Source organism: Neofelis nebulosa, chromosome 11 (genome assembly GCF_028018385.1).
Source record: "Neofelis nebulosa isolate mNeoNeb1 chromosome 11, mNeoNeb1.pri, whole genome shotgun sequence".
Taxonomy (NCBI): Eukaryota; Metazoa; Chordata; class Mammalia; order Carnivora; family Felidae; genus Neofelis; species Neofelis nebulosa.
The window spans coordinates 57957657-57980744 of record NC_080792.1 but is presented as its reverse complement, the minus strand read 5'-3'; the positions used below and the strand labels follow the sequence as shown (position 1 = coordinate 57980744).

Below are 23088 nucleotides of genomic sequence, written 5' to 3'. Positions count from 1 at the left end.
GTTTTACCACCTGAGGCCAAAAGTTCACGATTTGCAAATAAGTCATATTTTTTTTAACCTATTTCTGATTGGAACGTTTACCTTTTCGCTATTTTATGTCAAAGAGGTCGGCAGGTTGATGTTCTCGACAAACTCCTCCCTCCTTCGTCATGGGGTCCTTAGCGAGGTGGGCCCTCCATGGCCGTCTCAATGTTCTAGAAGATAGCATTTTCACAGCCAGGGCCAACCTGGAGGTCCCAGGAATAGCAGATACAGGAAGGGGCCTGCTGGAGGATCCCTGGGACAGTCTGGTCTCTGTGGCCTCTGCGGGTTGTTTTGTATACGGTGTGGGACACAGCTCAGGGCGACTTTCCTGCCCTGTGCAGGCAGGACACTAGGGCTACTTTACCCTGAGGCACACTCTGGGGAAACAGGTCATGCGGTACCCTTTCCTTCCGCTCCTGCATCCTGCTTGAGGGGAGACAACTGTCTGCCCACGAAGCACTCCTCTGACCAGAATAGCCTGTCAGCCCTGCCCCTCCCTCCGGGACAAGGGAGCCAGCCGCTGGCTTTTTCCTGTCTGGTAGCTGGGCTCTACAGACCAGCAGCACAGGCAACATTACAAACACAGTAAGCACCCTCCCACCCACACATCAGGGGTGGTTGTCAGGCTGGTTCCTTAGATATGGAAAAAGACAAAGAAGGAAACTGATCTGCAAAGATTTCATCACAGTCCCCTGGTGGTCACTCTATAGTCACTCTACTTCTTATGTGTAAGTCAAGAAGTCCTGGAAGAAAATGCTTTCTGTAATCTCTTCTCGGAGCTGAGAAGTTTCAGAAGTCTGCTAGCTCACTCGGAGGGCGTGAAATGACACTTTGCTGTCTGAATCACGGTCAGTTCAAAGGCACAGGCACCAGCTCACCCGCAGCAGCTACTTTCCACGTGGGGGTTCGTTAAAGGAGAGAGTGACTGTCTTTGTGTCCCTCTTTTTTTTCCCCCAGAGGCTTTGAACTAATGTGTTATATTAGTTCTTGTGCCTTTGTATAAAACAACTGTTTTTCTCAGAACACAGTTTGGAGGTTAGTGAGATTTTCCAAAACTTGGGGTGGCAATCATGGTCCTGTGTCCTGTCCCCATGGATTCTTATTTCCTTTTTATTTCGCTTTCTTTAAAACAAATCCTTTGAAGTCAATAGGTATGTTCCTTAAAGCTCTGCTTGACTAATACTGTTAAGAAATGTTACGCTACGTGTCAGTCCTACCTCAGATTAAATTATTGCAACAATGGAGTCCTAGGCCCTGTGATCTGTAACAAGGCTGAGTTTCCCGTAGAATATGAAAAAAACATTTCACTGCGAACATCAAAGAAAAGATCATCTTTTCTTTCTCTTCATCTTAGATATTTTAAAGTTTCCAAATGTTGCATTTGAATTGAAGATTTCTAGACAGTCATTACTGTCAAGTTGAGGCAAGCCTTAGAGGAAAACATTCAAACTTATTTCAGTGTGATTTGGGGGCTAACATTTACTGGAGGCTTACTATGAAAAAAGTATTTTGCCAGGGCATCGAAACTCTGAAACACATGTATGTTTGTTATGCCCGTTTTAGAGATGAGGAAGCTGAGCATTAGAAATGGAATGATTAGGGGTGCCTGGGTGGCTCAGTCAGTTGAGCGTCATGATCTTGGAGTTCGTGACTTTGAGCTCACGACTGGCTCGGTGCTGACAGCTCAGAGCCTGGAGCCTGCTTCAGATTCTCTGTCTCGCTTTCTCTGCTCCTCCCCTGCTCACTCTGTCTCTCAAAAATAAATATTTTTTTTAAAAAAATTTTTTTTTAATAGAATGACTTAGGAGCATCTGGGTGGCTCAGTCTGTTAAACATCCATCCAACTTCTGCTCAGGTCATGATCTCGAGGTTCATGAGTTCAAGCCCACATTGGGCTCGGTGCTAAAAATAGCTCAGAGCCTGAAGCTGCTTCAGATTCTGTGTCTCCCTCGCGCTCCACCCCATCCCTGCTGGCATTCGGTCTCCGTCTCTCAAAAATAAATAAAAAGTTGGGGCGCCTGGGTGGCGCAGTCGGTTAAGCGTCCGACTTCAGCCAGGTCACGATCTCGCGGTCCGTGAGTTCGAGCCCCGCGTCAGGCTCTGGGCTGATGGCTCGGAGCCTGGAGCCTGTTTCCGATTCTGTGTCTCCCTCTCTCTCTGTCCCTCCCCCGTTCATGCTCTGTCTCTCTCTGTCCCAAAAATAAAAAATAAAAAACGTTGGAAAAAAAAAATAAAATAAAACAATAAATAAATAAATAAATAAAAAGTGTTTTTAAAAAAATTTTTTAAACATAGAATGACTTAGATCTCATGCAGATAAGACAATACGAGTAGACCACAGTTGTTCAGCTACTAACTGGCAGTGCTGCGATTTGTAGGCAAATATTCTGATTTCCTGAGGTCCTTTTCCTGACCACTCTGTTGCATTTCCATCTACATCTGTATCTCTTTTCCTATCATAAATTCATTATCAAAAATAAATAAAGAAATAAATAAATGAATGAATTCATCATCAAACTGTTGTCTAACTTGCCATTCTTTGGCTGCTGTACCCATCTTTGTTTATATGATGATCTAAAAGCTTCCGTCTAAGTGTCATCTCTTCCTCAAAGATAATAAATAGAGTCAGGATTGCAATCATCGGTAGGTAACAGAGAACCCAGCCAACACTGGCATATAGAACAATGGCTAAAGGTAGAGGATTGAGTAGCACACTGCCTGAGGTCAAGTCCAACTTCTGCACTCACTGAGTATCTTGGGTACATTTTTCAACCTTTCTGTGGTTCAGTGTGCCCATCTGAAAGCTGGAATAACAATGGTGCTCACTTTTTTAAGCTCTTAAGAGGATTAACTATAAATTCAAGTCAACCTCTGAGAAAATGCTAATAAAATAAGTTGCCATTGTATAGTTTCTCACATGGGGGTAGACAGCTCCGGTGGTACAGCCACATCACCATGCCATCGAGGACCCAGATTCCTCCCGTCTTTACTGCTCATTCTCAGCCTTGCAAAACTTAAGTGGCCCCCTCTGCATTCCAGGCAGAAAGAAAGGAAAGGCGCCAGATCAGATGACTTCTTCTTGTGGACTTTTGGATTTTATTTGGGAAGGGCGGGCCCCCTAAATGACTTCCTCCTATAGCCTGTCAGTAAAAATGGTGTTATATGGCCAGCCCTCACTTCCATGGTGGCTGGGAATTTTAGCTTTGCGTTTTCCAGGCTCTCTGGTGGAGGAAGGCAGGGTAGACCGTTTGGGAATGGTTGTTGAGTGGACCGACCCCTAATACCACCCAAAAGTCCCAGCTCATGCCCCACCTGCACATCTATCCTAATTAACAACTTCAAGGACATGACTTATACTATTCCTTTGGAATTATTTTATGGTTCTTTCTGCCTGGGAACCATACTTTTATATGGCTGGTTTTACCTGAGCCTTCAGGTTCCAGTTACCGCCTTCTCTGTGGAAAACAATTCTCTAACCACCCCAATAAATACAGGTCTCTCCTCTTATCTTTTTAGGTAGCACGTTGTTTGTTTCCTTCAAAATGCTTCATTCATTTGGCAAGGTTAGAGGGATGATATTCTTTATACGCCCAATAAGCAGAGTTTTCTCCTTGCCTTTTCTCCTTGCCACACCACTTACAAACCCTACTAAGAGGGCAGAATGGTGTCACCTCAGAGAGGAGGAAGATATACTGTGAAAATTCATGTCAAAGAGAACAGGAGGTGGAGAGCCAACCCCTTCCTGCCACAGCTCTGCTCTGAGAGCAGAGACGCCCCAAATTTAACATGGCACAAATCTAAGTGGGTCAGCCATAGTCACTGAGTAGCTACCCAGGAAAGTACTTCAATTTTGTTGAGGGAGTGAATGAATGAATGAATGAATGAATTGTTTTGAACACAAATTTTGACAGGATGTGAATATCCCATATTTTATTGGGTTTGAGAGCTTGAGCTCACTACAGTATAACTATGACATGATGTTTTGTTTCCTCAAAAGATGACGACTCCTTCAGGGCAAAGATTGTGTTTTTCTTCTTTGCATCTTCTTTGGGGCCCCCACCGGGCTACTCCATGGGTCTTTGTTAGCTGATTGAACAAGGGGCTGAAGATAAAAAATAACAGAATTAGAAAGCAACAAACGATGGTAGATTCCAAAGTTACCTGTATTTTTTCCTCAGCAGAAAAGAGAGATCCTAGTTGATGGTGTCTGTTCACTCTAGGTTTCGGTGCTACTTTAATATAGAAGAATGGTCATGAAGGTACTAAGATTCCCAGAGGACAACTAAGATAAGGAAATCAGTATTGAACCTTAAGAAATAAGGCTTTGTGCGTAGATAACGGCTTATGTCATATGTATCCTCACCAGGGAATCCAATTGGGTGTCTTGAAATCTTGATTAAATTTCCAGGTTTCATTCTGTTCCCCTAACCATCGATTGACCTGGAATTTTTTTAAACTGTTGGCTTGGCAGAAGCTGGGATCTCTTATTCTTGTCAAATACTCTCATTTTCGTCAAATTATGTGGACATTTTCAGCTTCCAGAATAACGCTGGTGCTCCCTTGCTCTCCTTGTCCTCTGTTCATTCAAACAGCTCCATTAGGCCCTGTGGCACACAGAAGCTCTGCATCTAATGCCACCCCTTGCTGGCAGGGTGACCCCTGGGCACGTGCACCTCCACCATCCTAGGTTTCTGGGTTGTTTTGGTTTTTTTTTAATGTTTATTTTTATTTTGAGAGAGAAACAGAGAGAGTGTGAGTAAGGGGAGGGGCAGAGAGGGGGGGGAGAGGGGGAGAGACAGAGAGAGAGAGAGAGAGAGAGAGAGAGAGAGAATCCCAAGCAGTCTCCACACAGTCAGCACAGAGCCCAATGTGGGGTTCGATCCCACAAACCACGACGTCATGACCTGAGCCGGAATCAAGCCGAATCAACCGACTGAGCCACCCAGGAACCCCAATCCTAGGTTTCCATTTAGATAAAAGGACCAACAATATCCGCCTTAACTGACTCATGAAAGTATCAGGCGAATGAAGTGAGATTCACGTGAAAACTTTATATAGTGTAAAGTGGTATACAGATGAAAACTATTGTATCTTATAAATGGTATCATGAGCCTATATCTCATTTCCTTTTTATAGGAAAAGATATTGAGAGCAGAAAGGCCAACAAATTTATCAGTGCTTTGGGTCAAAGCTGTTATATCAAACTCACACTTTTACTTTTGCCTCTTCCCGAAAGCCCCAAATAATGATAACCATAATCGACATAGGCGAAAGGGAAAGAAAATGGGATTAACCCACAAAGACAATAAATGGGAGAACAATGGCAACTAAATTTTGAAAGTGGGGCAGCAGGAAGAAGGCCGGCAACTTAGCCAGCAGGACAAGGGAAAACAAATTGTAAGCTGGCATTTGAGAAACCCAAGAACCACCCCAATCTGTACCACTAAAGACCCAATGGCTTCAGGAAGTGGGGTAAAGTGGGCTGCAAACAGAAGGATTGGTTAAGTTGGTTTAAATGGAGCTGACAGCCACCTACCCACATCATCCTTTCCTCATGTAGCCAGCTGATCTGCTCTGGCTAAAGGCTAGAGGTTAATGCTCTGGCAAAGTCATGACAGTCAGTAGCTGCACTGCTTGGGGACATCAGGTACAGCTAAGGGTGGGAATTACCATGTTGAAGACAGAGCTTATGCGGCAGTGTAGGGCATGAATTTTGAAACCCATTTTTCCCATTCAGCTTCCAGAACATGGACAACCAGGCTTTTAGGCTTTTACTCTCCAGATAGAAGGTGGGAAGATTCTTTGAGGACTCTGACCAGACCAAGAGATAATTCCTGCGGTTATTCTGACTTTGGGGTTCCCACAATGAAACCATACAGTAGCTAACTAAAGGTGACAAGCTTCACCCACATTCTTGGAACTTCCTGTCAGCTTCATAACCCCCCTTCTTTTTCTTTTGCCAGTTTAGAGCTCTACTGAGGTACAGTTTGCAATCATAAAATAATGCCCCACTTTTATTTATTTATTTTTCCCCCAGAATTTATGCGGTTCATTTCACTGTCAGTCTTACCAGTAAGTCACTGAGGTTGGGCAAAGCCAGGGGATAATAACTTTTAAATCCCAAGCACTTTCATCCAGTGACAACCCAATTAGCAAGACCCTGTTGCTGAGCGGAGGGCTGTGGAGGCCACCCCAGGACCCACAGCACATGTACTGATGTTAAAAATCCGGGGCGCCTGGGTGGCTTGGTCGGTTGAGCGTCCGACTTCGGCTCAGGTAATGATCTCACGGTCCGTGGGTTCGAGCCCCGCGTCGGGCTCTGTGCTGACAGCTCAGAGCCTGGAGCCTGTTTCGGATTCTGTGTCTCCCTCTCTCTCTGCTTCTCCCCTGTTCATGCTCTGTCTCTCTCTGTCTCAAAAATAAATAAATGTTAAAAAAAAAAAAAATTAAAAAAAAAATCCTTTCACAGAGGCACTAAGGGGGAATCAAATGCCCCACTTTTTTTTTTTTTTTTTTTTGGCTGAAAATAACTAAAAGTTATTTAAATATTAAGGTAAAAAAAAAAAAAAAAGGTGAGGAAGATTCATGAGATTTAGTTTGGCCAGTCTACGGCCATACCACCCTGAACGCGCCCGATCTCGTCTGATCTCGGAAGCTAAGCCGGGTCGGGCCTGGTTAGTACTTGGATGGGAGATTTAGTTTGGCCAAGTCATCCAGATGGTGCTGCAGAGCCGTTTTCGGGTTTCATGATGGAAGGGGGTAGGGGGAAGACTTTCCACCGCGCAACAAAGGAGCACATTTGTTACAAGGCTGAGACTGCCCCCCCACCCCCCACCCCCACTGCAGCTAAAGGCCCACAAAGCAGTGAATCGAATGCCCGCTTTTAAATATGAGCAGAGAACCAGAGACTACCAGAAAGCTGAGGAAAATCTCTAATATGAAACATCATATTAACAGAAAACAATAATAAACAGAAAACACCAACACCAGTTATCGGAGAAAGACATGAAAACTTAAAAAGAAGCTACTGCTAACATTCTTAGAGCAATGAGATAGAGCCTCTTTCAAGTAAGAACAGGATGCTACCGTATAAAAGGAATATCCAGAGGACAAAAATGAATTCCTGGAAATTAAAACTACAATAGCTGAAATTAAAGATTCAATAAGAAGGATGGGAAATAAAGCTGATGAACTCACTTGTGAAAGGAGAACAGATTTAATTCCTATGGAAGAACGACAGAAAGACAAAGAGATGAAATAAAGGAAATGTATTAGGTGAGGAACATTTATCATCCAGAAAATGAAGAAAGGAAAAAAGGGAAAGGAAAGAGAAAACTGTGGGAAAGAAATCCTCGGCAAATAAACCCAGAAAGTTTCTCAGAAATGAAGGACACAGCTCTCCAGATTCAAAGAGCCCTTTGAGTGCCAAGCATAATGGAGGAAAATAGACCTAGACCAAGGCACATGGTGGTGAAATTCCAGAACAGTGAGACGAAGGACAGATACCACAAGCTTCCAGAGAAGGAAAAAATGGCTTCAGGAAATGGATTGTGAAACAGAATGACTTCAACCTCTCAGTAAGCACTCAGAAGGCTAGAAAACAATAGAACAAAGCTTTCAAAATTCTGCAAGGGAATTATTTCCTGTCTGGAATTGCGTTCCTGGCCATACTACAATGAAGTGTGAGGGTGAAATTAAAACTTGTTCAAATATGCAAAGTTTCAGAACAATAAACTCCTTCTAAGGAAACTACTGACAGCAAACCAAGCATCAAAAGAGCATAGCATTTGAGATACACGAGATTCAACACAAGAAAGAGAATTCTCAGGATTATAATGCAGGGAGATCTCAGGATGACAGCTGTGAGGAAGACCAAGGAAGACTGGATGGAGTCAGGAGGTCCGTAAGAGGTGTCTCCAAGAAGATGAAATTAATAGAATACTTTAATGTATTTAAACATACTGAGAGGAGATTTAGATATTGGTAGCTAGGGTTTGGAATAAACTAGCGGTAGAAATTAGATGATCAGAACAATAAACACTTATCTGACCAAAATGAGGACATGAGTGTGTTGAGAAAATGGGAGCACAGAAGGGTAGTGGTCCCACCGTGTAGGGGTAAAGGGGTGGTGGTTGTGAGAGGTAATGATGACAGAGAGCTGAATGTTTATCTTCCAAGGTGGACAATCAATAGCAAAGTCTTAAATTAGCAGTATGTAAACATGGTATTTAGGTATGTGAAGATCAATATCAAAAGAAATGGCCAAGAGTTGAACGCAATTGCCCCTAAGAATAGGAAGTGTGTGTGTGTGTGTGTGTGTGTGTTGTCATAATGTGCTCATCATTACAGATTTTGTGCATATGGAACTATAACACAACTATAAACTCAATTCCTTAAAAAGTCAGCTAAATTGCCAAACTGTATTTTTGTTATAGGGGAAAACATTATAGTTTCTCAACAGTAATTTGTTCTTGTTCATTGGAATATACAATTTGCCCCATTTCTAAGCATTTGAGACACTGAATTCACAAATGGGCAGTGGCCAGACCAAATATAAAAACAGAACTCTGACCCACAACCTGCAGCAGCCAGTCTAGGAAACCAACCCGTGACCTACAGTAACCAGCCCAGGGAGCCAACCTGCTATAATTCAGCCTTGTAGAAAATCAGACTGTTACCCCATATAACAATTGGCTCCAAATGGCCAGAACTTGGTTAATAACTGATAGCTGTTCTAGTTTTTATTCCTGCTTCCAACTAGGACCAACCAGTGAAAGCCAAATTCGCACTCCTAACCAATCACAAAGGATGCCTCTCTTCTAGTTAGTCTGCTTACGGCTCCCCCATGCCATGATTCTCCAAGCAGGGCAAACCTGAAGCCATGCCTTCTTCCCACCATAAAGCTTTCCCTGTCCTCTACCCGCCTTTGCGTCCTGGGCAAACACAAGTGATGGTACATGCCACTCTTGCTACAGCAAGATCTCAATAAATACCCTTTATTCTCATTTGGTTGGTCTTCATTTGTTTCCACGCACTATTTTGAGGCATTGCAAATTTTCAAAGATTGAAAAGCATTTCATTTGTCAGGAATTGATGCCAGCTTGACACTGGCCTTAGCAACATGTTTCTGATATGTCTTTTCAGGCAAGGGAAACAAAGACAAACTAGTGGGACTATACCAAAATAAAAAGCACAGCAAAGGAAACCATTAGCAAAATAAAAAGGTAACCTACTGAATGGGAGAAGATATTTGTAAATGGTGTATCTGATAAGGGGTTAGTATCCAAAATATATAAATAACACCAAAAAAAATCACTAATAATCTGGTTGAAAATGGGTAGAGGATCTGAATAGACTTTTTTTTTCCAAAGAAGATATACAAATGCCAAAAGATACACGAAAAGATGCTCAATATCACTAGTCATCAGAGAAATGCAGATCGAAACCACAATGAGATATCACCTTATACCTGTCAGAATGGCTGGAATCAAAAAGACAAGAAATAACAAGTGTTGGAGAGGATGTGGAGAAAAAGGAACCCTCAGGCACCATTGGTGGGAATGTAGATTAATACAGCCACTGTGAAAAAGCAGTATGGAGATTCCTCAAAAAATTAAAAACAGAAATACCATATAATCCAGTATTTCCACTATTGGGTGTTTATCCGAAGAAAATGAAAACTCTAACTCAAAAAGATATAGGGGTGCCTGGGTGGCTAAGTCGGTTAAGCATCCGGCTTTGGCTCAGGTCATGATCTCACAGTCTGTGAGTTCGAGCCCCGCGTCGGGCTCTGTGCTGACAGCTCAGAGCCTGGAGCCTGCTTTGGATTCTGGGTCTCCCTCTCTCTCTGCTCCTCCCCTGCTCATGCTCTGTCTCTCTCTGTCTCAAAAATAAATAAAAACATTAAAAAAAAAAAAAAGATATATACACCCTTATGTTTACTGCAGCATTTTTTAAAATAGCAGAGATATGGAAGCAACACAAGTATCCACTGACAGAAGAGTAGATAAAGATGTGGTGTATATATACACTATGGAATATTACTCAGCCATAAAAAAAATGAGAGCTTGTCATTTGGGACAACATGAAGAACCTAGAGGGTATCATGCTAAGTGAAATAAGTCAGAGAAGGACAAAGAGCATATGATTTCACTTATATGTGGAATCTAAAAAATGAACAAAGAGAAACAGACTCATAAATACAGAGAACAAACTGGTGGTTGGTTGCCAGAGGGGCAGGCGTGGTGGGGGAGGGGATGGGTAAAACAGGGGAAGGGGACTAAGAGACACAAACTTCCAGTAATAAAATAAGTAAGTTGTGGAGATGAAAAGTACAGCCTAGGAAATATAATAAATTGAGGGCGGATGATGGTGACGCTTGTGGTGGGCATGGAATGACATGTGGAGTTGTTGGGTCACTGTGTTGTGCACTTGAAGCTAATGTGGCATTGTGTGTCAACTACACTTCAATATTAATTAATCAATTAATGAATAATCCTAGGAAAAACAGTAAATCTCTGCTGTATCCTAAACACCTATAATGAGTATTCCATCAGTATGTATTGAATTAAATAAATTAAAAAATAAAGGGTCATTGTATCAATGAAAAAAAAAAAAGAATGTCAGCTAAACCTACAATCCAAGTTCAAAAAGTCTTAACTTTTTGACAAGTTCTTACATTTATTCACTCATATATTGTACTCTGTCTCCACATGTCAAGAACTGCACTGTGTGTTATGTGTTCTGGAAGATACAAATTAGATAAGTTGAGTATGTCCCTTAATTGGATTTAGTAATTTTCGAGTTTCTTACATTCAGATAAAGTTATCTCAGGTTTGGATAAGCCACTTTAAATTGTATTTATGCTTTGGAGCAAATGAACATAATTTTAAAGAGCAAGTTGCCAAAAACAGAGATCAAGTTAGTGTCACACTGTTATACTTTCTTATTTTACTTTTTTTTTTTTTCTTAAATTGCCCAATGTAAAATTTCTGACTGAACTGTCCTGGCATGTGTCTGAAGTGTGCTTTTTTAATTTTAACCCCCTTGAAGAAATCTTCTCTTATGTTTACTAATATAAATATAAATGTTAAGTGTATTTCATTTACACACATTATCCTCTTTGTGCTTTAGAATTGAATTCCAGATGTCCTATTAAGGGGCACATATATGATTATGGAAAATTATTCTATTGAAAGTAACAGTAGTTTTTATAATGATGTAAATCTGAGAAAGCAAAAGAAATTGAGGTTGGAAAACAGATGTAGTCACTAAAAAACTGTGTGCACATGGTAAACTGGTTTTTAGCAAGATTCAAATAATGCAATCAGTGGGAATTTGACTAGTCCGTGGAGTTGTCAAAGGCATGTGGGATGTACGAATAATAGCTAGAAATTTGTTGTGGACACGAGGCTATTAAGCTTGTCTCCTGCTGCATTCAATATGGTAGTAAAAACTATTATTAAATAACTGATTTTATAGCAACTGTTAAAATTATTTGGCCAAAGTATAAATTAAAGTTTATGACGGATGCAAATGTATGTCTTAAGATGTAAAATACTAATTTAGGTTCCTTTCCCATTTTAAAATAACCACTCAGACGAAAGAACAGTGATTACCAAAATAAGAGCAAATTAATAAGGCTGCCAGGAAGGCTTCACAAAAGTCTGAAACAGTAAATGTGACTTTGCTTTTCAAACACAGAATCCCACAATTATCAAGGATCTCTTCCCTAGCTGAGTGCATATAACTCACATCAGCAGTAATGGGGTTGACACACGTGAAATCCTGAGGGCCAACTAAAGGGCACAAATGATAGATCTGATCCCCCAGGCCCTTCTGTGCCACATGCAGATGTGTAGAGGGTCTGTGGACACCCACCACATATGAAAAGGTGGAACTGATTTGGGCCGCCTGGGCGGCTTAGTTGGTTGAGCTTTGGCTCAGGTCATTATCTTGCAGTTGGTGAGTTCCAGCCCGGCTTCGGGCTCTGTGCTGACAGCTCAGAGCCTGGAGCCTGCTTTGGATTCTGTGTCTCCCGCTCTCTCTCTGCCCCTCCCCCGCTCAAGCTCTCTCTCACTCTCAAAAATAAAATAAACATTTAAAAAAAATGAAAAAAAAAAAAAAAACAACTGTAAGTGATTAACCAAATGGTGTTGGTTAACCTTGTAGCCTTTGTTTATACCTAAGCAGTGCCTGAAATAAAACTTGTCCATTTACAAAAGACAAAGTTCTTTAGCAAATGAAAGGGCTCACTGAATGTGACATTCTATGTATCACTGAAGCTTTCCGGAAATGACAGATTCTCAGGCCCCACCTTGTATTTTCAGTCTCCAGGGCTGCTTGCTGGGTGTGGAATTTTCTGAAGTTCCTCAAGTGAGTAGAGGCTTGGGGGTCCAGGCAGGGTGTGAGAAATTGTAGCAATCCCCTGGAATCTAACTTGGTATTTGGCAAAAAGTAAACACATTATGTATATTTAAGGAGAGATCCATTGTAAGGAATATTTTTAAGTACATGTACAGTTCAGGAAGCGAAAATACTTAGGAGCATAAAGGAAGTTGGAAGATACTCCGGAAGTCCTAGAATCTGAGTTTTAATAATTAATCTGTCTGATTGTTGCCTGGGAGAGGTTTGAAAAGATTCGTGAAGGCTCTCACCTCACTACTGAATCCAAATTTCTGAGAACGGGGCCTGGAAACCCGTATAGTTTAAAATTTTGAAAACACACTTTAAGATTTGAGAATTCTAATTTTTCTCACTAAACGTCCTTGTTCTTTCAGTACTGCCTCAAATGGCATGGTTTCCTGCCATTCATCAGCAGATCACTGTTTTTTTGGACCAAACATCGTTTACTTGAGTCTCACTGCAAGTACAGTGACCACTTTGGAGATGAGGTCCAAGGTCGTTCCTGCAGGCCTCGACTCTGCTGATCTGTCCAAGAACCATGATTCCGTTAACTCTTGTGGTAACTTTTTCACATTTTTGGCTCATGTCGATCAAGAAATTAACCAAAATTAAGTTGTTTGTTTGCTTGTTTTTTAAGAAAGTGCTGTTAGTCCATAGTTTCCTCATCTTGGGTTTGTGAAGCTAAATGTTAATCTACAATAGAGGCCACTTCAAATTGGTTTCATTAGATTTAGTTCAAGATCCAGCTTGTCGGTTTCATTTTGGATTCGGTCATTCAATACATAATCTTTGTTTCTCCCAGTTCATGTTGTTAGGATGTCCTTGGAACCACAGTAGAGGGGACGGCCATCTTGCCAGCGCAACCCAATGAAAAGCCCCTAGCAGCGTGCCAGAACGAATTGGAGGTCAACCAATCACTGAGCGACAGCACGACCAGACGCGAAAAAGGCCCACCCGGACCTAAACCCGGAACCGCTGCAGCTTAAAAACCCCACCCCACCACACTGGGGGGGAGGGGGGCGACTTCCCTGACTCCTCTCTCTCTCTCTCTCTCTCTCTCTCTCTCTCTCTCTCTCTCTCCTCTCCCTCTCCCCCTGAGTCACGGAACCTCGCCCGAGACCTTAGTTCCCAAATAAAGCCTTTGACTGCTAAAATTTTTTAGCCTCTGACTCCTATCTTTACCCTGCCTTATGCCTGACCCTAACACGTCACACTTGAACTTGACAAATATACCATTCTAGCCTGATTTAAGTTATTAATAAACACATCAAATGAAAAACAGCCTAACGACCCCCCTCTGGATAAACATTGGTGGTGAGCCCCCTTAATCTAGTTTTCACTTGGTCACAAACCTACCACACGTCTACCTGCCTAGCCCAGATTTCTCCATCTTGTCAATAGAAATGCTGGAGGAAACTTTTTAAAGGCCATCTTCTAAAAATTAAATCTTGAAAGCTACATTGCTTCACATTATTCCAAATCTCTGTCCCTGCAACATATATTTTACTGTATATGCTCAGAATATTTTATATCACAAATATTCATTGTCAATAGGTAGAACAAATACAAAAGATAAATTAAGTTGTCGATGGATAATTTTTTAATTTTTTAAAAATGATCTTCTTATCCTATAGAACTTTACCAGTGTGAAATTACTTACGATTCTTTTTTCTAAACTTTCACCAACGTACACGGTCTCCTCTCACGACAAGATTCTAGCTGGTCTAAAGGTTACGGTGTCTGACAGTAATTGAGGTACCACATTTCAATTGCTTCGGCACATTTCAATTAGGAAGCCTTTGAAGTGAGAAAGGAAAAGAAATCGAGTGGGAGTCAGGTGATGTGGAAAGAAAAACAGCATGAAAGGAGAGAATAAGAAGTATTTTTGAACAATGGAAAAAGTAAAAAAAAAAAAAACAAAAACAAAACCCGACAGCACTCAGGAACAACTTGATTCTACCTTCTGCTCAGAGTCAGTGTTCCTAAAAGGCACGCACATGTATTCCAAAATATTGGATTTAAGTAGAAATTTTCCAATCCCCTGTGATTATGAAATGGGCCTAATGCGAGATATTTTTCTGGAAGATACGCTTTAATAGTGGAGATGTAATTTATGCTAGTCCTTCTCTAGGCAAAATTTTTAAAAATCTGGCTTAAGCAGGGGCGCCTGGGTGGCTCAGTCGGTTAAGCGTCCGACTTCAGCCAGGTCACGATCTCGCGGTCCGTGAGTTCGAGCCCCGCGTCGGTCTCTGGGCTGACAACTCAGAGCCTGGAGCCTGCTTCCGATTCTGTGTCTCCCTCTTTCTCTGCCCCTCCCCCGTTCATGCTCTGTCTCTCTCTCTGTCTCAAAAATAAATAAACGTTAAAAAACAAATTAAAAAAAATCTGGCTTAAGCAAAAAGGGAATTTACTAGCTCAAATAACTTGTTGTCAAGATGCTGGCCTACCTGAGACCCTGAGAGACACCTGAAAGTATATCGTTAGGTCCCCACTCCTTCTGTATTGGGCTCCACTTTCTGCTTCTGGTCCTTCTCAGGCAGGTATTCCCTTGGTGGCAATATGTCTGCAGGATCACACACTCAGCGCCTGAGTCCAGAATAAAAATGACGTTTCCTTTCATTACTTCTGCCCAGCTGTAGTAGGCTGAACAATGGCCACCCAAAGATAAAAGGTCCTAATTCCTGAGACCAGGAAATACTATTTTATAATGGAAAAAAAGTCTTTGCAGATATGATTATGTTAAAATATCCTGGGGCGCCTGGGTGGCTCAGTCAGTTGAGCGTCCGACTTGGGCTCAGGTCGTGATCTCACAGTTCGTGGGTTCGAGCCCAGCATCAGGCTCTGTACTGACCACTTGCTCAGAGCCTGGAGCCTGCTTCAGATTCTGTGTCTCCTCCTTTCTCTGCCCCTCCCCCGCTCACGCGCTGTCTCACTCTGTTTCTCAAAAATAAATAAATGTAAAAAAATAATTTTTTTTAAATAAATAAAATTTCTTTCTTTTTTTTTTTTTTTTGAGAGAGAGAGTGCACACACACACACACACACACACAAGCAAGTGGGGGAGGAGCAGAGAAAGAGGGAAAGAGAGCATCCCAAGAAGGCTCCACGCTCAGTGTAGAGCCTGATGCCAGGCTCAATACCATGACTGTGAGATCATGACCTGAGCTGAAATCAAGACATGGATACTTAACCAACTGAGCCACCCAGGTGTCCCACGAATCTTGACATGGGAAATTATCCTGAATTTTCCAGGTGCACTTTAAATGTAATCACAAGTGTCCTTATAAGAAGAAGGTAGAGGGAGACTTTGCACACACAGAAGAGGAAAAGTAATGTGACCATGGAGGTAGAAATGGAGGTGATGTGACCACACGTCTAGGAATGTCAGCAGCCGCCAGAAGCTGGAAGAGGCAAGGAGCAGATTCTCCCCTAGAGCCTCCAGAGAGAGCATTGCTCAGCTGACACCTTAATTTTGGCCTTAGTGAGATAGATTTCAGAGGAACTGTGAGTGAGTTTTCTGTTGTTTTCACTAGGTTTGTGGGAATCCTTTAGATCGGATGCAGGAAACTGATACAACAGGTTCACTTTGATTTGACCATCCTGAGTCACACGACAAACGGAGCCAATCACTGAGAATGGACAAGTCAGTCCGGGTCATCCCTTTTGTTTTTAGAACATGGGCAAACGAACTCCAAGTGCAGGAGGAGGGGAAGACTGCTCAAAAGCAAAGCATATCTGCAAATAGACACTGGTTGGGGAAAGGAGGCCAAAAACTGCAGATATCCATTTCATGTTTGAAAAGAGAAGACAGAAGGAGGTGCAAATTAATATTTATATGAAAGGCTATTATAACAGTGCCCTTGAACTTGTTTTGTTGCTGTGATTATGTTGTTAAGCAGCATACAATCACAGATACACTTAGTTGAACAGACATCACTTCCTAAGAGCAGATTTGTTTTTCCTGCCAATCACTGGACTTCTCCAGCTCCAACATATCTTTTTTGGAAGAGATGTGCATTACGATCACACATATTATACTCCATATAGAAAAATACTATGATATTAAGATTAACATTTATTTGCTTTCAAATATTCCTTCAGATTGTGTCTAAAAAACTGTATCAACAGTGTTTGCTAGAGTAGGAGCTTGTTCCAGAGTATGTGGTGTGAAGTCTATGATACTTTGCACACCTCTTTGGGGATTAAAACTGACAGGCCTATGAAGACAGTTCAAGGATGGCTGGGCCTCTTATTAGCTCTCTGACCTTGGCTACATGACTTACACTGTCCTAATCCCAATTTCTTTATATGTAAAATGAGAATACATAATTGTGCAGGATCTATTTTGAGAATTATTTTTAAAATAATGTGTGAAAGCATCTAACAGGGTGCACAGCACAAAGTAAGATGCTAACAGAGTCTGATAAATCTGTAACCTGAGCAGCACAGTTTAGGTCACTATTCCTATAATTTGTCCTTCCTCACCCAGACTGAAGCTCTCCCAATGACTCATTTCAGCTTCAAAAGATCTACCTCTCATTTCCATTTGGCTTGGCAAGTGGATTCATAGGAGAGCCTGATGTCAAGTGCACCTTTAGACATGTTACCATATTTCCACCTTCTTGAAACTTTGTAAAATTTAAAGTAAGATCAGTTTCAGTGCTGAACCATGCAGAGCTCTGCCAGCTTATTTATTCCCAAACTGTTTTCAACACTAACGAAATTTCTTTGCTAGGACGGAATATCAGTCTCCCCAACCCGAGATGGCTCATTTGCCTTTCTTTTGAAACAGCCAGATTTTATTTTGAAGGTTTAAATTAACTGAATCTATTAATTTTCCCTTAGCCTTTTCATTATTTACTCTCAAAAACTCTTGTGGATAAGTCAGGCATAAGTTCCCTTTATGTAATTTTGCTGGAGGGCAGAGGAAAACTGGCATTGTTTGATCCATAGGGAAGAGATGTCCTCACCTAGGGCACAGATTAGCCCCTGTGTTCATTTGTTCCTCTGCCTGTGAGCCAGTGTCTCCCCTAGTGAGCAATACTATGGCAACTCTGAATTTGCCTTTGGGCCATTTGGGGAAATTGTGGCCAGCTTGGGCAAGTTTGGGGGTTCATATTACTACATCTTTGCCCAGGAAATTTTAGCAATTAATTGCCAGGCCCTCATAAGCATTTGATTGCCAACCACTGTTAGCTGATGAATATCTGTTTGTATTCAGAGCCGTCATTTCAAACATAAACCATATCTAAAATGACTACATTTTACTGGGCTTTAGGGACTTGGGGAGACAGAGGTGGAATACAGAAAGAAGACTTTTATAGACATAATTTAAATGTTTGCTAAAATTCAAATAATGGAAGCTAGAAACTCCTTAATGAGAAATGTTATCTACCTAATATTTATAATTTGCACCCTGTTGAGTATCACGATGTTTCAACTGTGAATACCATGCATTCTGGAAATAAATAGGCCAGCACCCCAAATTTTACAAGTGACGGGATGGTGAGCAATTTTCTTTTTTTTTATGAGCAGTTTTCAATTTCTTCTTTTTCCCTAAGCATAGTCCCTAACATTTTCATATTTAACAAATATATTCACAATATGAAAAACAGGCATACCTCATTTCTTGTGCTTTGCCTTTCTATGCTTTGCAGATATTGTGTTTTTTACAGACTGAAGGCTTGTGGGAACCCTGCCTCCAGCAAGTCTGTTTGCAGCATTTTTTTGCCCGGATAGCATTTGCTCGCTTTGTGTGTCTGTGTCACGTTTTGGTAGTTCTCATACCTCAAACTTTTTCATCATTATTATATTTGTTGTGGGTGATCTGTGAGCAGTGATTATGGCTTACTGAGAGCTCAGGTTATGGTTTGCACTTTTAACAATAAAGTATTATAAAGTTTTATATTCATACAATAAATGCAATTGTTCCTTACTTAACTAACATTTGCAGCATTTATTTTTTTGGTGGGAGGGGAGACACTACCTTAGAAATTTATACCCATTTTCCCAATCATCTTTTTTTTTTTTTTTTCATCGTTTGGCCAGCAGGCCATCCTTTTGACTCACTTCCAGTCCTCACCAAAAACTGTTGTATTCTAGTACCCAGATGGAAGGCTTATATCAATGGGAAGCAAGAATGATGTTAACTAAAAGAACACCAATTTACATTTCACTTGGCTCTTCTAAGAGTCTGACTTTACTGCTAAGAGCCCAGTTGAGACTGAGATGAAAGAGCCCTTTGAATGGTGAGGAATTAATATCATGGACATAGAGACATTCCAGCTGTAGCCCAAAGTGTCTGGAATTCACAAGTGAATGTGAGTTTGAGAGGGTAGAATATTCATAAGTATGTTATCTCTAAGGTTAAATAATACAAATATGGTTCAAAGGGGAAAAGGGCAGGGGAAAACTCCCTTAGATAAAAAGGGATTCTGTAAATCACTGTGAATGATTGTAAAATATGAGAACTTAGGATTTAACAAAGCAATTGCCATGGTTAAGTCTGTTTCCAGTGAATAAGTGATACACTCATACGGTTACCAAGTAAGCAAGCCAAGTAGAAGGACAGTACCATTTCCATGGAGGGATCTTGGGGTTGTTGCCTTCTTAGCTGGGTAGAAAAATTCCAAGCCCTAGAAGAGAAGATATCCAATGTCTTCTGAATGTCAGCCAGTGTCATCTGAGACCATGATAAGAAGGACAAGATTAGCCAGTGGCAAGCACAGATAAGAAACCATCCACAGTAATTAAAGTTAGCAGATAAAACAGGCTTTGTTACTTGAAGGCACAATAGACCAAAATGACAATTTTTTTTTCTTTTTATTTGTTAAAAAAAATTTTTTTTAAGTTTATTCATTTTTGAGAGAGACAGAGAGACAGAGCACGAGCAGGGGAGGGGCAGAGAGGGAGGGAGACACAGAATCTGAAGCAGGCTCCAGGTTCTGAGCCATCAGCACAGAGCCCGATGCAGGGCTCAAACCCACAAACTGTGAGATCATGAACTGAGCTGAAGTCAGATGCTTAACTGACTGAGCCACCCATGTGTCCCCAAAGTGACAATTGTTTATATCCGATTGCTCTAAAGTCTTCCAGTGTATGTAATGACTGAGCAGAAAGGAAAACTTTTTTTATTTTTAAGTTTATTTATTTTTGACAGAGAGAGAGACAGAGACAGAGACAGAGAGAAAGGCAGAGACAGAATCCCAAGCAGGCTCCACACTATCAGGGCAGAGCCCAATTCGGGGCTTGAACTCACAAACCATGAGATCATGACCTGAGCTGAAATCAACAGTCAGAACCTTAACCAACTGAGCCACCCAGGTGCCCTGAAAGGTTCTGAGCAAAAATGGAAACTCAAACTGATTGGAGAGTTTATTTTCTGTTTAGTCATGATGAGAAAAATAAATTTCTATTAAACGTATTTTGATCAAAGTTTGATGATTATAAAATTTACTCTGCCTTGGTGTGTGAGTATTTTTTTTAATGTTTTCCCACTTTTATTCCAATAAATTAATATAAATGAGTATACATATTTATATCATTATTTTCATAGAGTTACATACATAAAGAAAGATCACAATTAGATACATCATGTACATTATTCTTGCTTATTCTTACCTGTCCACACCTGAAAAATCTTAGTCGGTGATCTTTGTAACCAAAGCCTGACTCCATCACTCACCCAAAGGGAGTCTGGGCCACATATCAGAAATGGAGTGTAGTTAATCTTCCTGGTTTTATCAGTGTGGTCTCTAAGCTAGCAAGCCCCTTAGGAAGGGATCTAAGTAATTCATTCTCTGTGATCTTTTTAATCAAAACTAAAAGACTTAGACTTGAAGAGAACGGCATAGAATTTTTAACCCACTTTGGCCATTTTTTTACATTGTTCTTACATCCTTTATATTCTGACTCAGAATCTATTCCTTTCCATTCGATTGGGCTGCAAACCAGTAGACCTCTAATGTGAAATAAGAGTTCATCGCAGCATGGAGATAAAGCTCCAAGTGTGGCATGGTTCCAAAGAGAAACTTCTATTCAGTTTAAATATCAAAAGAGACTAAACTTGGCTTCCACATATACCACATCTATAAAAGACACACTTCCATATTAAGTCATCTTTTGTAATTTTAGGTGAAATTCTTTGTTACCAAAATAGGCTCAGAGTTCTAAGACTGGCCTTACAGAGGGCCTTTGTTTCTTCCCAGGAGCTGAGTCTATAACCCATATGGGTGCCCTTGACTGCAGAATGATGCCTCCTTTAGGATGCACACACTGTCAAGGCCTGTTCTGGCCATGGGTAACAGGGAGGACCACTAATCTACCACCTATAGATGTACTTAATCATGCTTCAGGTTTTTCGTTTTTCCCTGTCCACACTTCTTTACCTCCTGTTCTTTTCTCCCTTTGTCCAACTGGCTAGGAACAAGTCTTTGCATAGTAGGCATACCTAAATTAGGCCTCATTTCCAGGAATGCTTATAACCAACCCTCTACTACTGAGTGGTCTTCTTACCATATGGTTTCTTCATAGAGACAGAGCTGTTATCTTTTTAAAACTGTAAAAACACTATCATCAAAATAAATAGATAAATAGATAAATAAATAAATAAATAAATAAAATCAGAGGGGTTTCCTCTTACCTTATTATTGAATGTTATCACTTTTTGGAGGTGATTGTGTCCATTTGCTCCTTTCTTTTTCGTTCCTACAATATGTGCAAATACTGGGAAGACACATACAAATAAGAGCAACACAGGTTGAAAAGTGATATGAAAAGGGCATGACCAAACGAAAGGAAGGAGAATTTAAATTAGCAGAGGGAAGACAGAATTGATGAGAAAACCAAAAAGGGTCACTTGAGGTAGGCCTTAACAAATGGATAGGGATATTTAAGTCACCATCTGTCTTTGTATTTTTCTGATGTCAGTGTTGGAAACCTAAACGGGATGTGTGTGTGTGTGTGTGTGTGTGTGTGTGTGTGTGTCAGGGTATAAACGGTCAGACTTTAAATTCAAAAGCTGAACTGTGTTGTTCTTTCATCTCCCCAACTCCACAATAACCTCAAAAACGAGCTGCCTTATAGGCCCCAGGGGAGGCACACTGGATTTGAAGCCCCTCATAAAGTCCTATTCTCATAGTTTTCTCCCTTTTTGACTTGTCTCTCAGCTTCCTGGAAAAGCCCTATTCACAGGGTGTTGCCGTTATTTTACCTGACACAGAACCCCAAGAGCAATTTTCAAAAATAACCATCAGTAATTGTCTAATATCACCTCTACTTGAGGCTGTGATACTTCACAGTTGGGGCAGACAAGAGGTGGCAAAAAAGTGAAAAGGCCGTTCTGGGGAATGAGATGTCCAAAGGGGCTTTGAACACACACAGGGGTAGGGTTGTGAGCATGTCTAGCAAAGATCTGAGAGAATGGTAGTCTCTAGCCTGTGGTTCTTGAGGCTTTGCATAAGCAGAAGAACAAGGGTAAGGCAGACTGGTGGAGGTGTTCCCAAAAGACACACACACACACAGAGCCCCTCCTGAAAGGGTGGAAAATCTGTTGGTGTAAACCAATTGTTTCAAGCCAATTGGCTGAGAAAGTCTCTGACCAACATCACCTGAGCACTAAACTAATTGAGCAGAGATTTCAGTGGCTGTGCCTCACAAGGAATACATAATTAGTCCAGGAAAGTCATTAAACAAACAAGTAGAAAAAACAACAATGACAAGTACAACAAAAAACACTTTGTAACAACACGAAATTCTGCTGGGAGTGCGGGGGGATAGCTTATTTCCAGAGTTACCAGATTATAGTATATAAAATGTGCAGGTGTTGATAAAAAATTATAAAACAGGAAAAGAAACAGGAAGGTGTGGCTGTACATAGAAAATAAAGCAGTCAACAGGACTGCCCCTGAGAGGGCCTAGATGTTGGCCTTACTAGACAAAGACTTTAAATCAGTTACAGTAAGTATGTTCAAAGAACTAAAGGAAACAAAACCTAAAGAATTAAAGTAATGTGTGACAACTACATGTCAGTACATAGAGAATAACAATACAAAGAAATTATCAAAAGAACCAAATAGAAACCCTGGAGTTTAAAAATACAACAAATAAAATTAAAAATTCATTAGAGGGTTTCTACAGCAAATTTGAACTGGAAGAAGAATCAGTGAACCTGAAGATATGTCTATTGATATTGTACAGTCTGAGGGACAGAGAGAAAATAGAAGGCAGAAAAGTTAACAGAGCTTCAGAGACCTGTGATACAGCAAGAAATGTACTACAATGCATAATAAGAATCTCTGAAAGAGAAGAAAGAGAAAGGGGGCAGAAAGAATATTTGAAGAAATAATCGCTGAAAATTTCCAAAGTTTGATTTAAAAGCCAACCTTCACATCAATAAAGCTCAGTAAATTCAGACTTGATAAATTCAAGGAGCTCTATACATAGATACCTGGTCAAATTGTTGAAAGACAAAGACAAACGTGAGAATCTCGAAAAGAGCAAGAGAAAAATGACTCATAATGTATGACGGATCCTCAATGCGATTAAGGGCTCTCTTCTCCTCAGAAACTATAGAAACCAGAAAGCCCTTGGAAAATATATTTATGTGCTGATAGAAAAAGATTGTCAATGCAGTCTTATATCCAGCAACACTATGCATCA

At 40.8% G+C, this 23088-nt stretch overlaps 1 long non-coding RNA gene across 2 annotated transcripts in view; it reads right to left on the bottom strand.

Annotated features, from left to right (window-relative positions):
• Nucleotides 1-3939: 3939 nt before the first annotated feature.
• The window catches only part of LOC131490375 (uncharacterized), a 47655-nt gene continuing 28506 nt past the window's right edge, over nt 3940-23088 (bottom strand). Inside the window, exons 5-9 of one of the 2 annotated variants that reach the window (XR_009251064.1) lie at nt 21071-21153; nt 19004-19111; nt 14877-15015; nt 14090-14226; nt 3940-4126 (exon numbers count right to left, since the gene is read on the bottom strand). This is a non-coding gene — a long non-coding RNA (uncharacterized LOC131490375). The remainder of the gene's footprint in view (nt 4127-14089; nt 14227-14876; nt 15016-19003; nt 19112-21070; nt 21154-23088) is intronic. The other variant, XR_009251065.1, reaches the window with a different exon arrangement.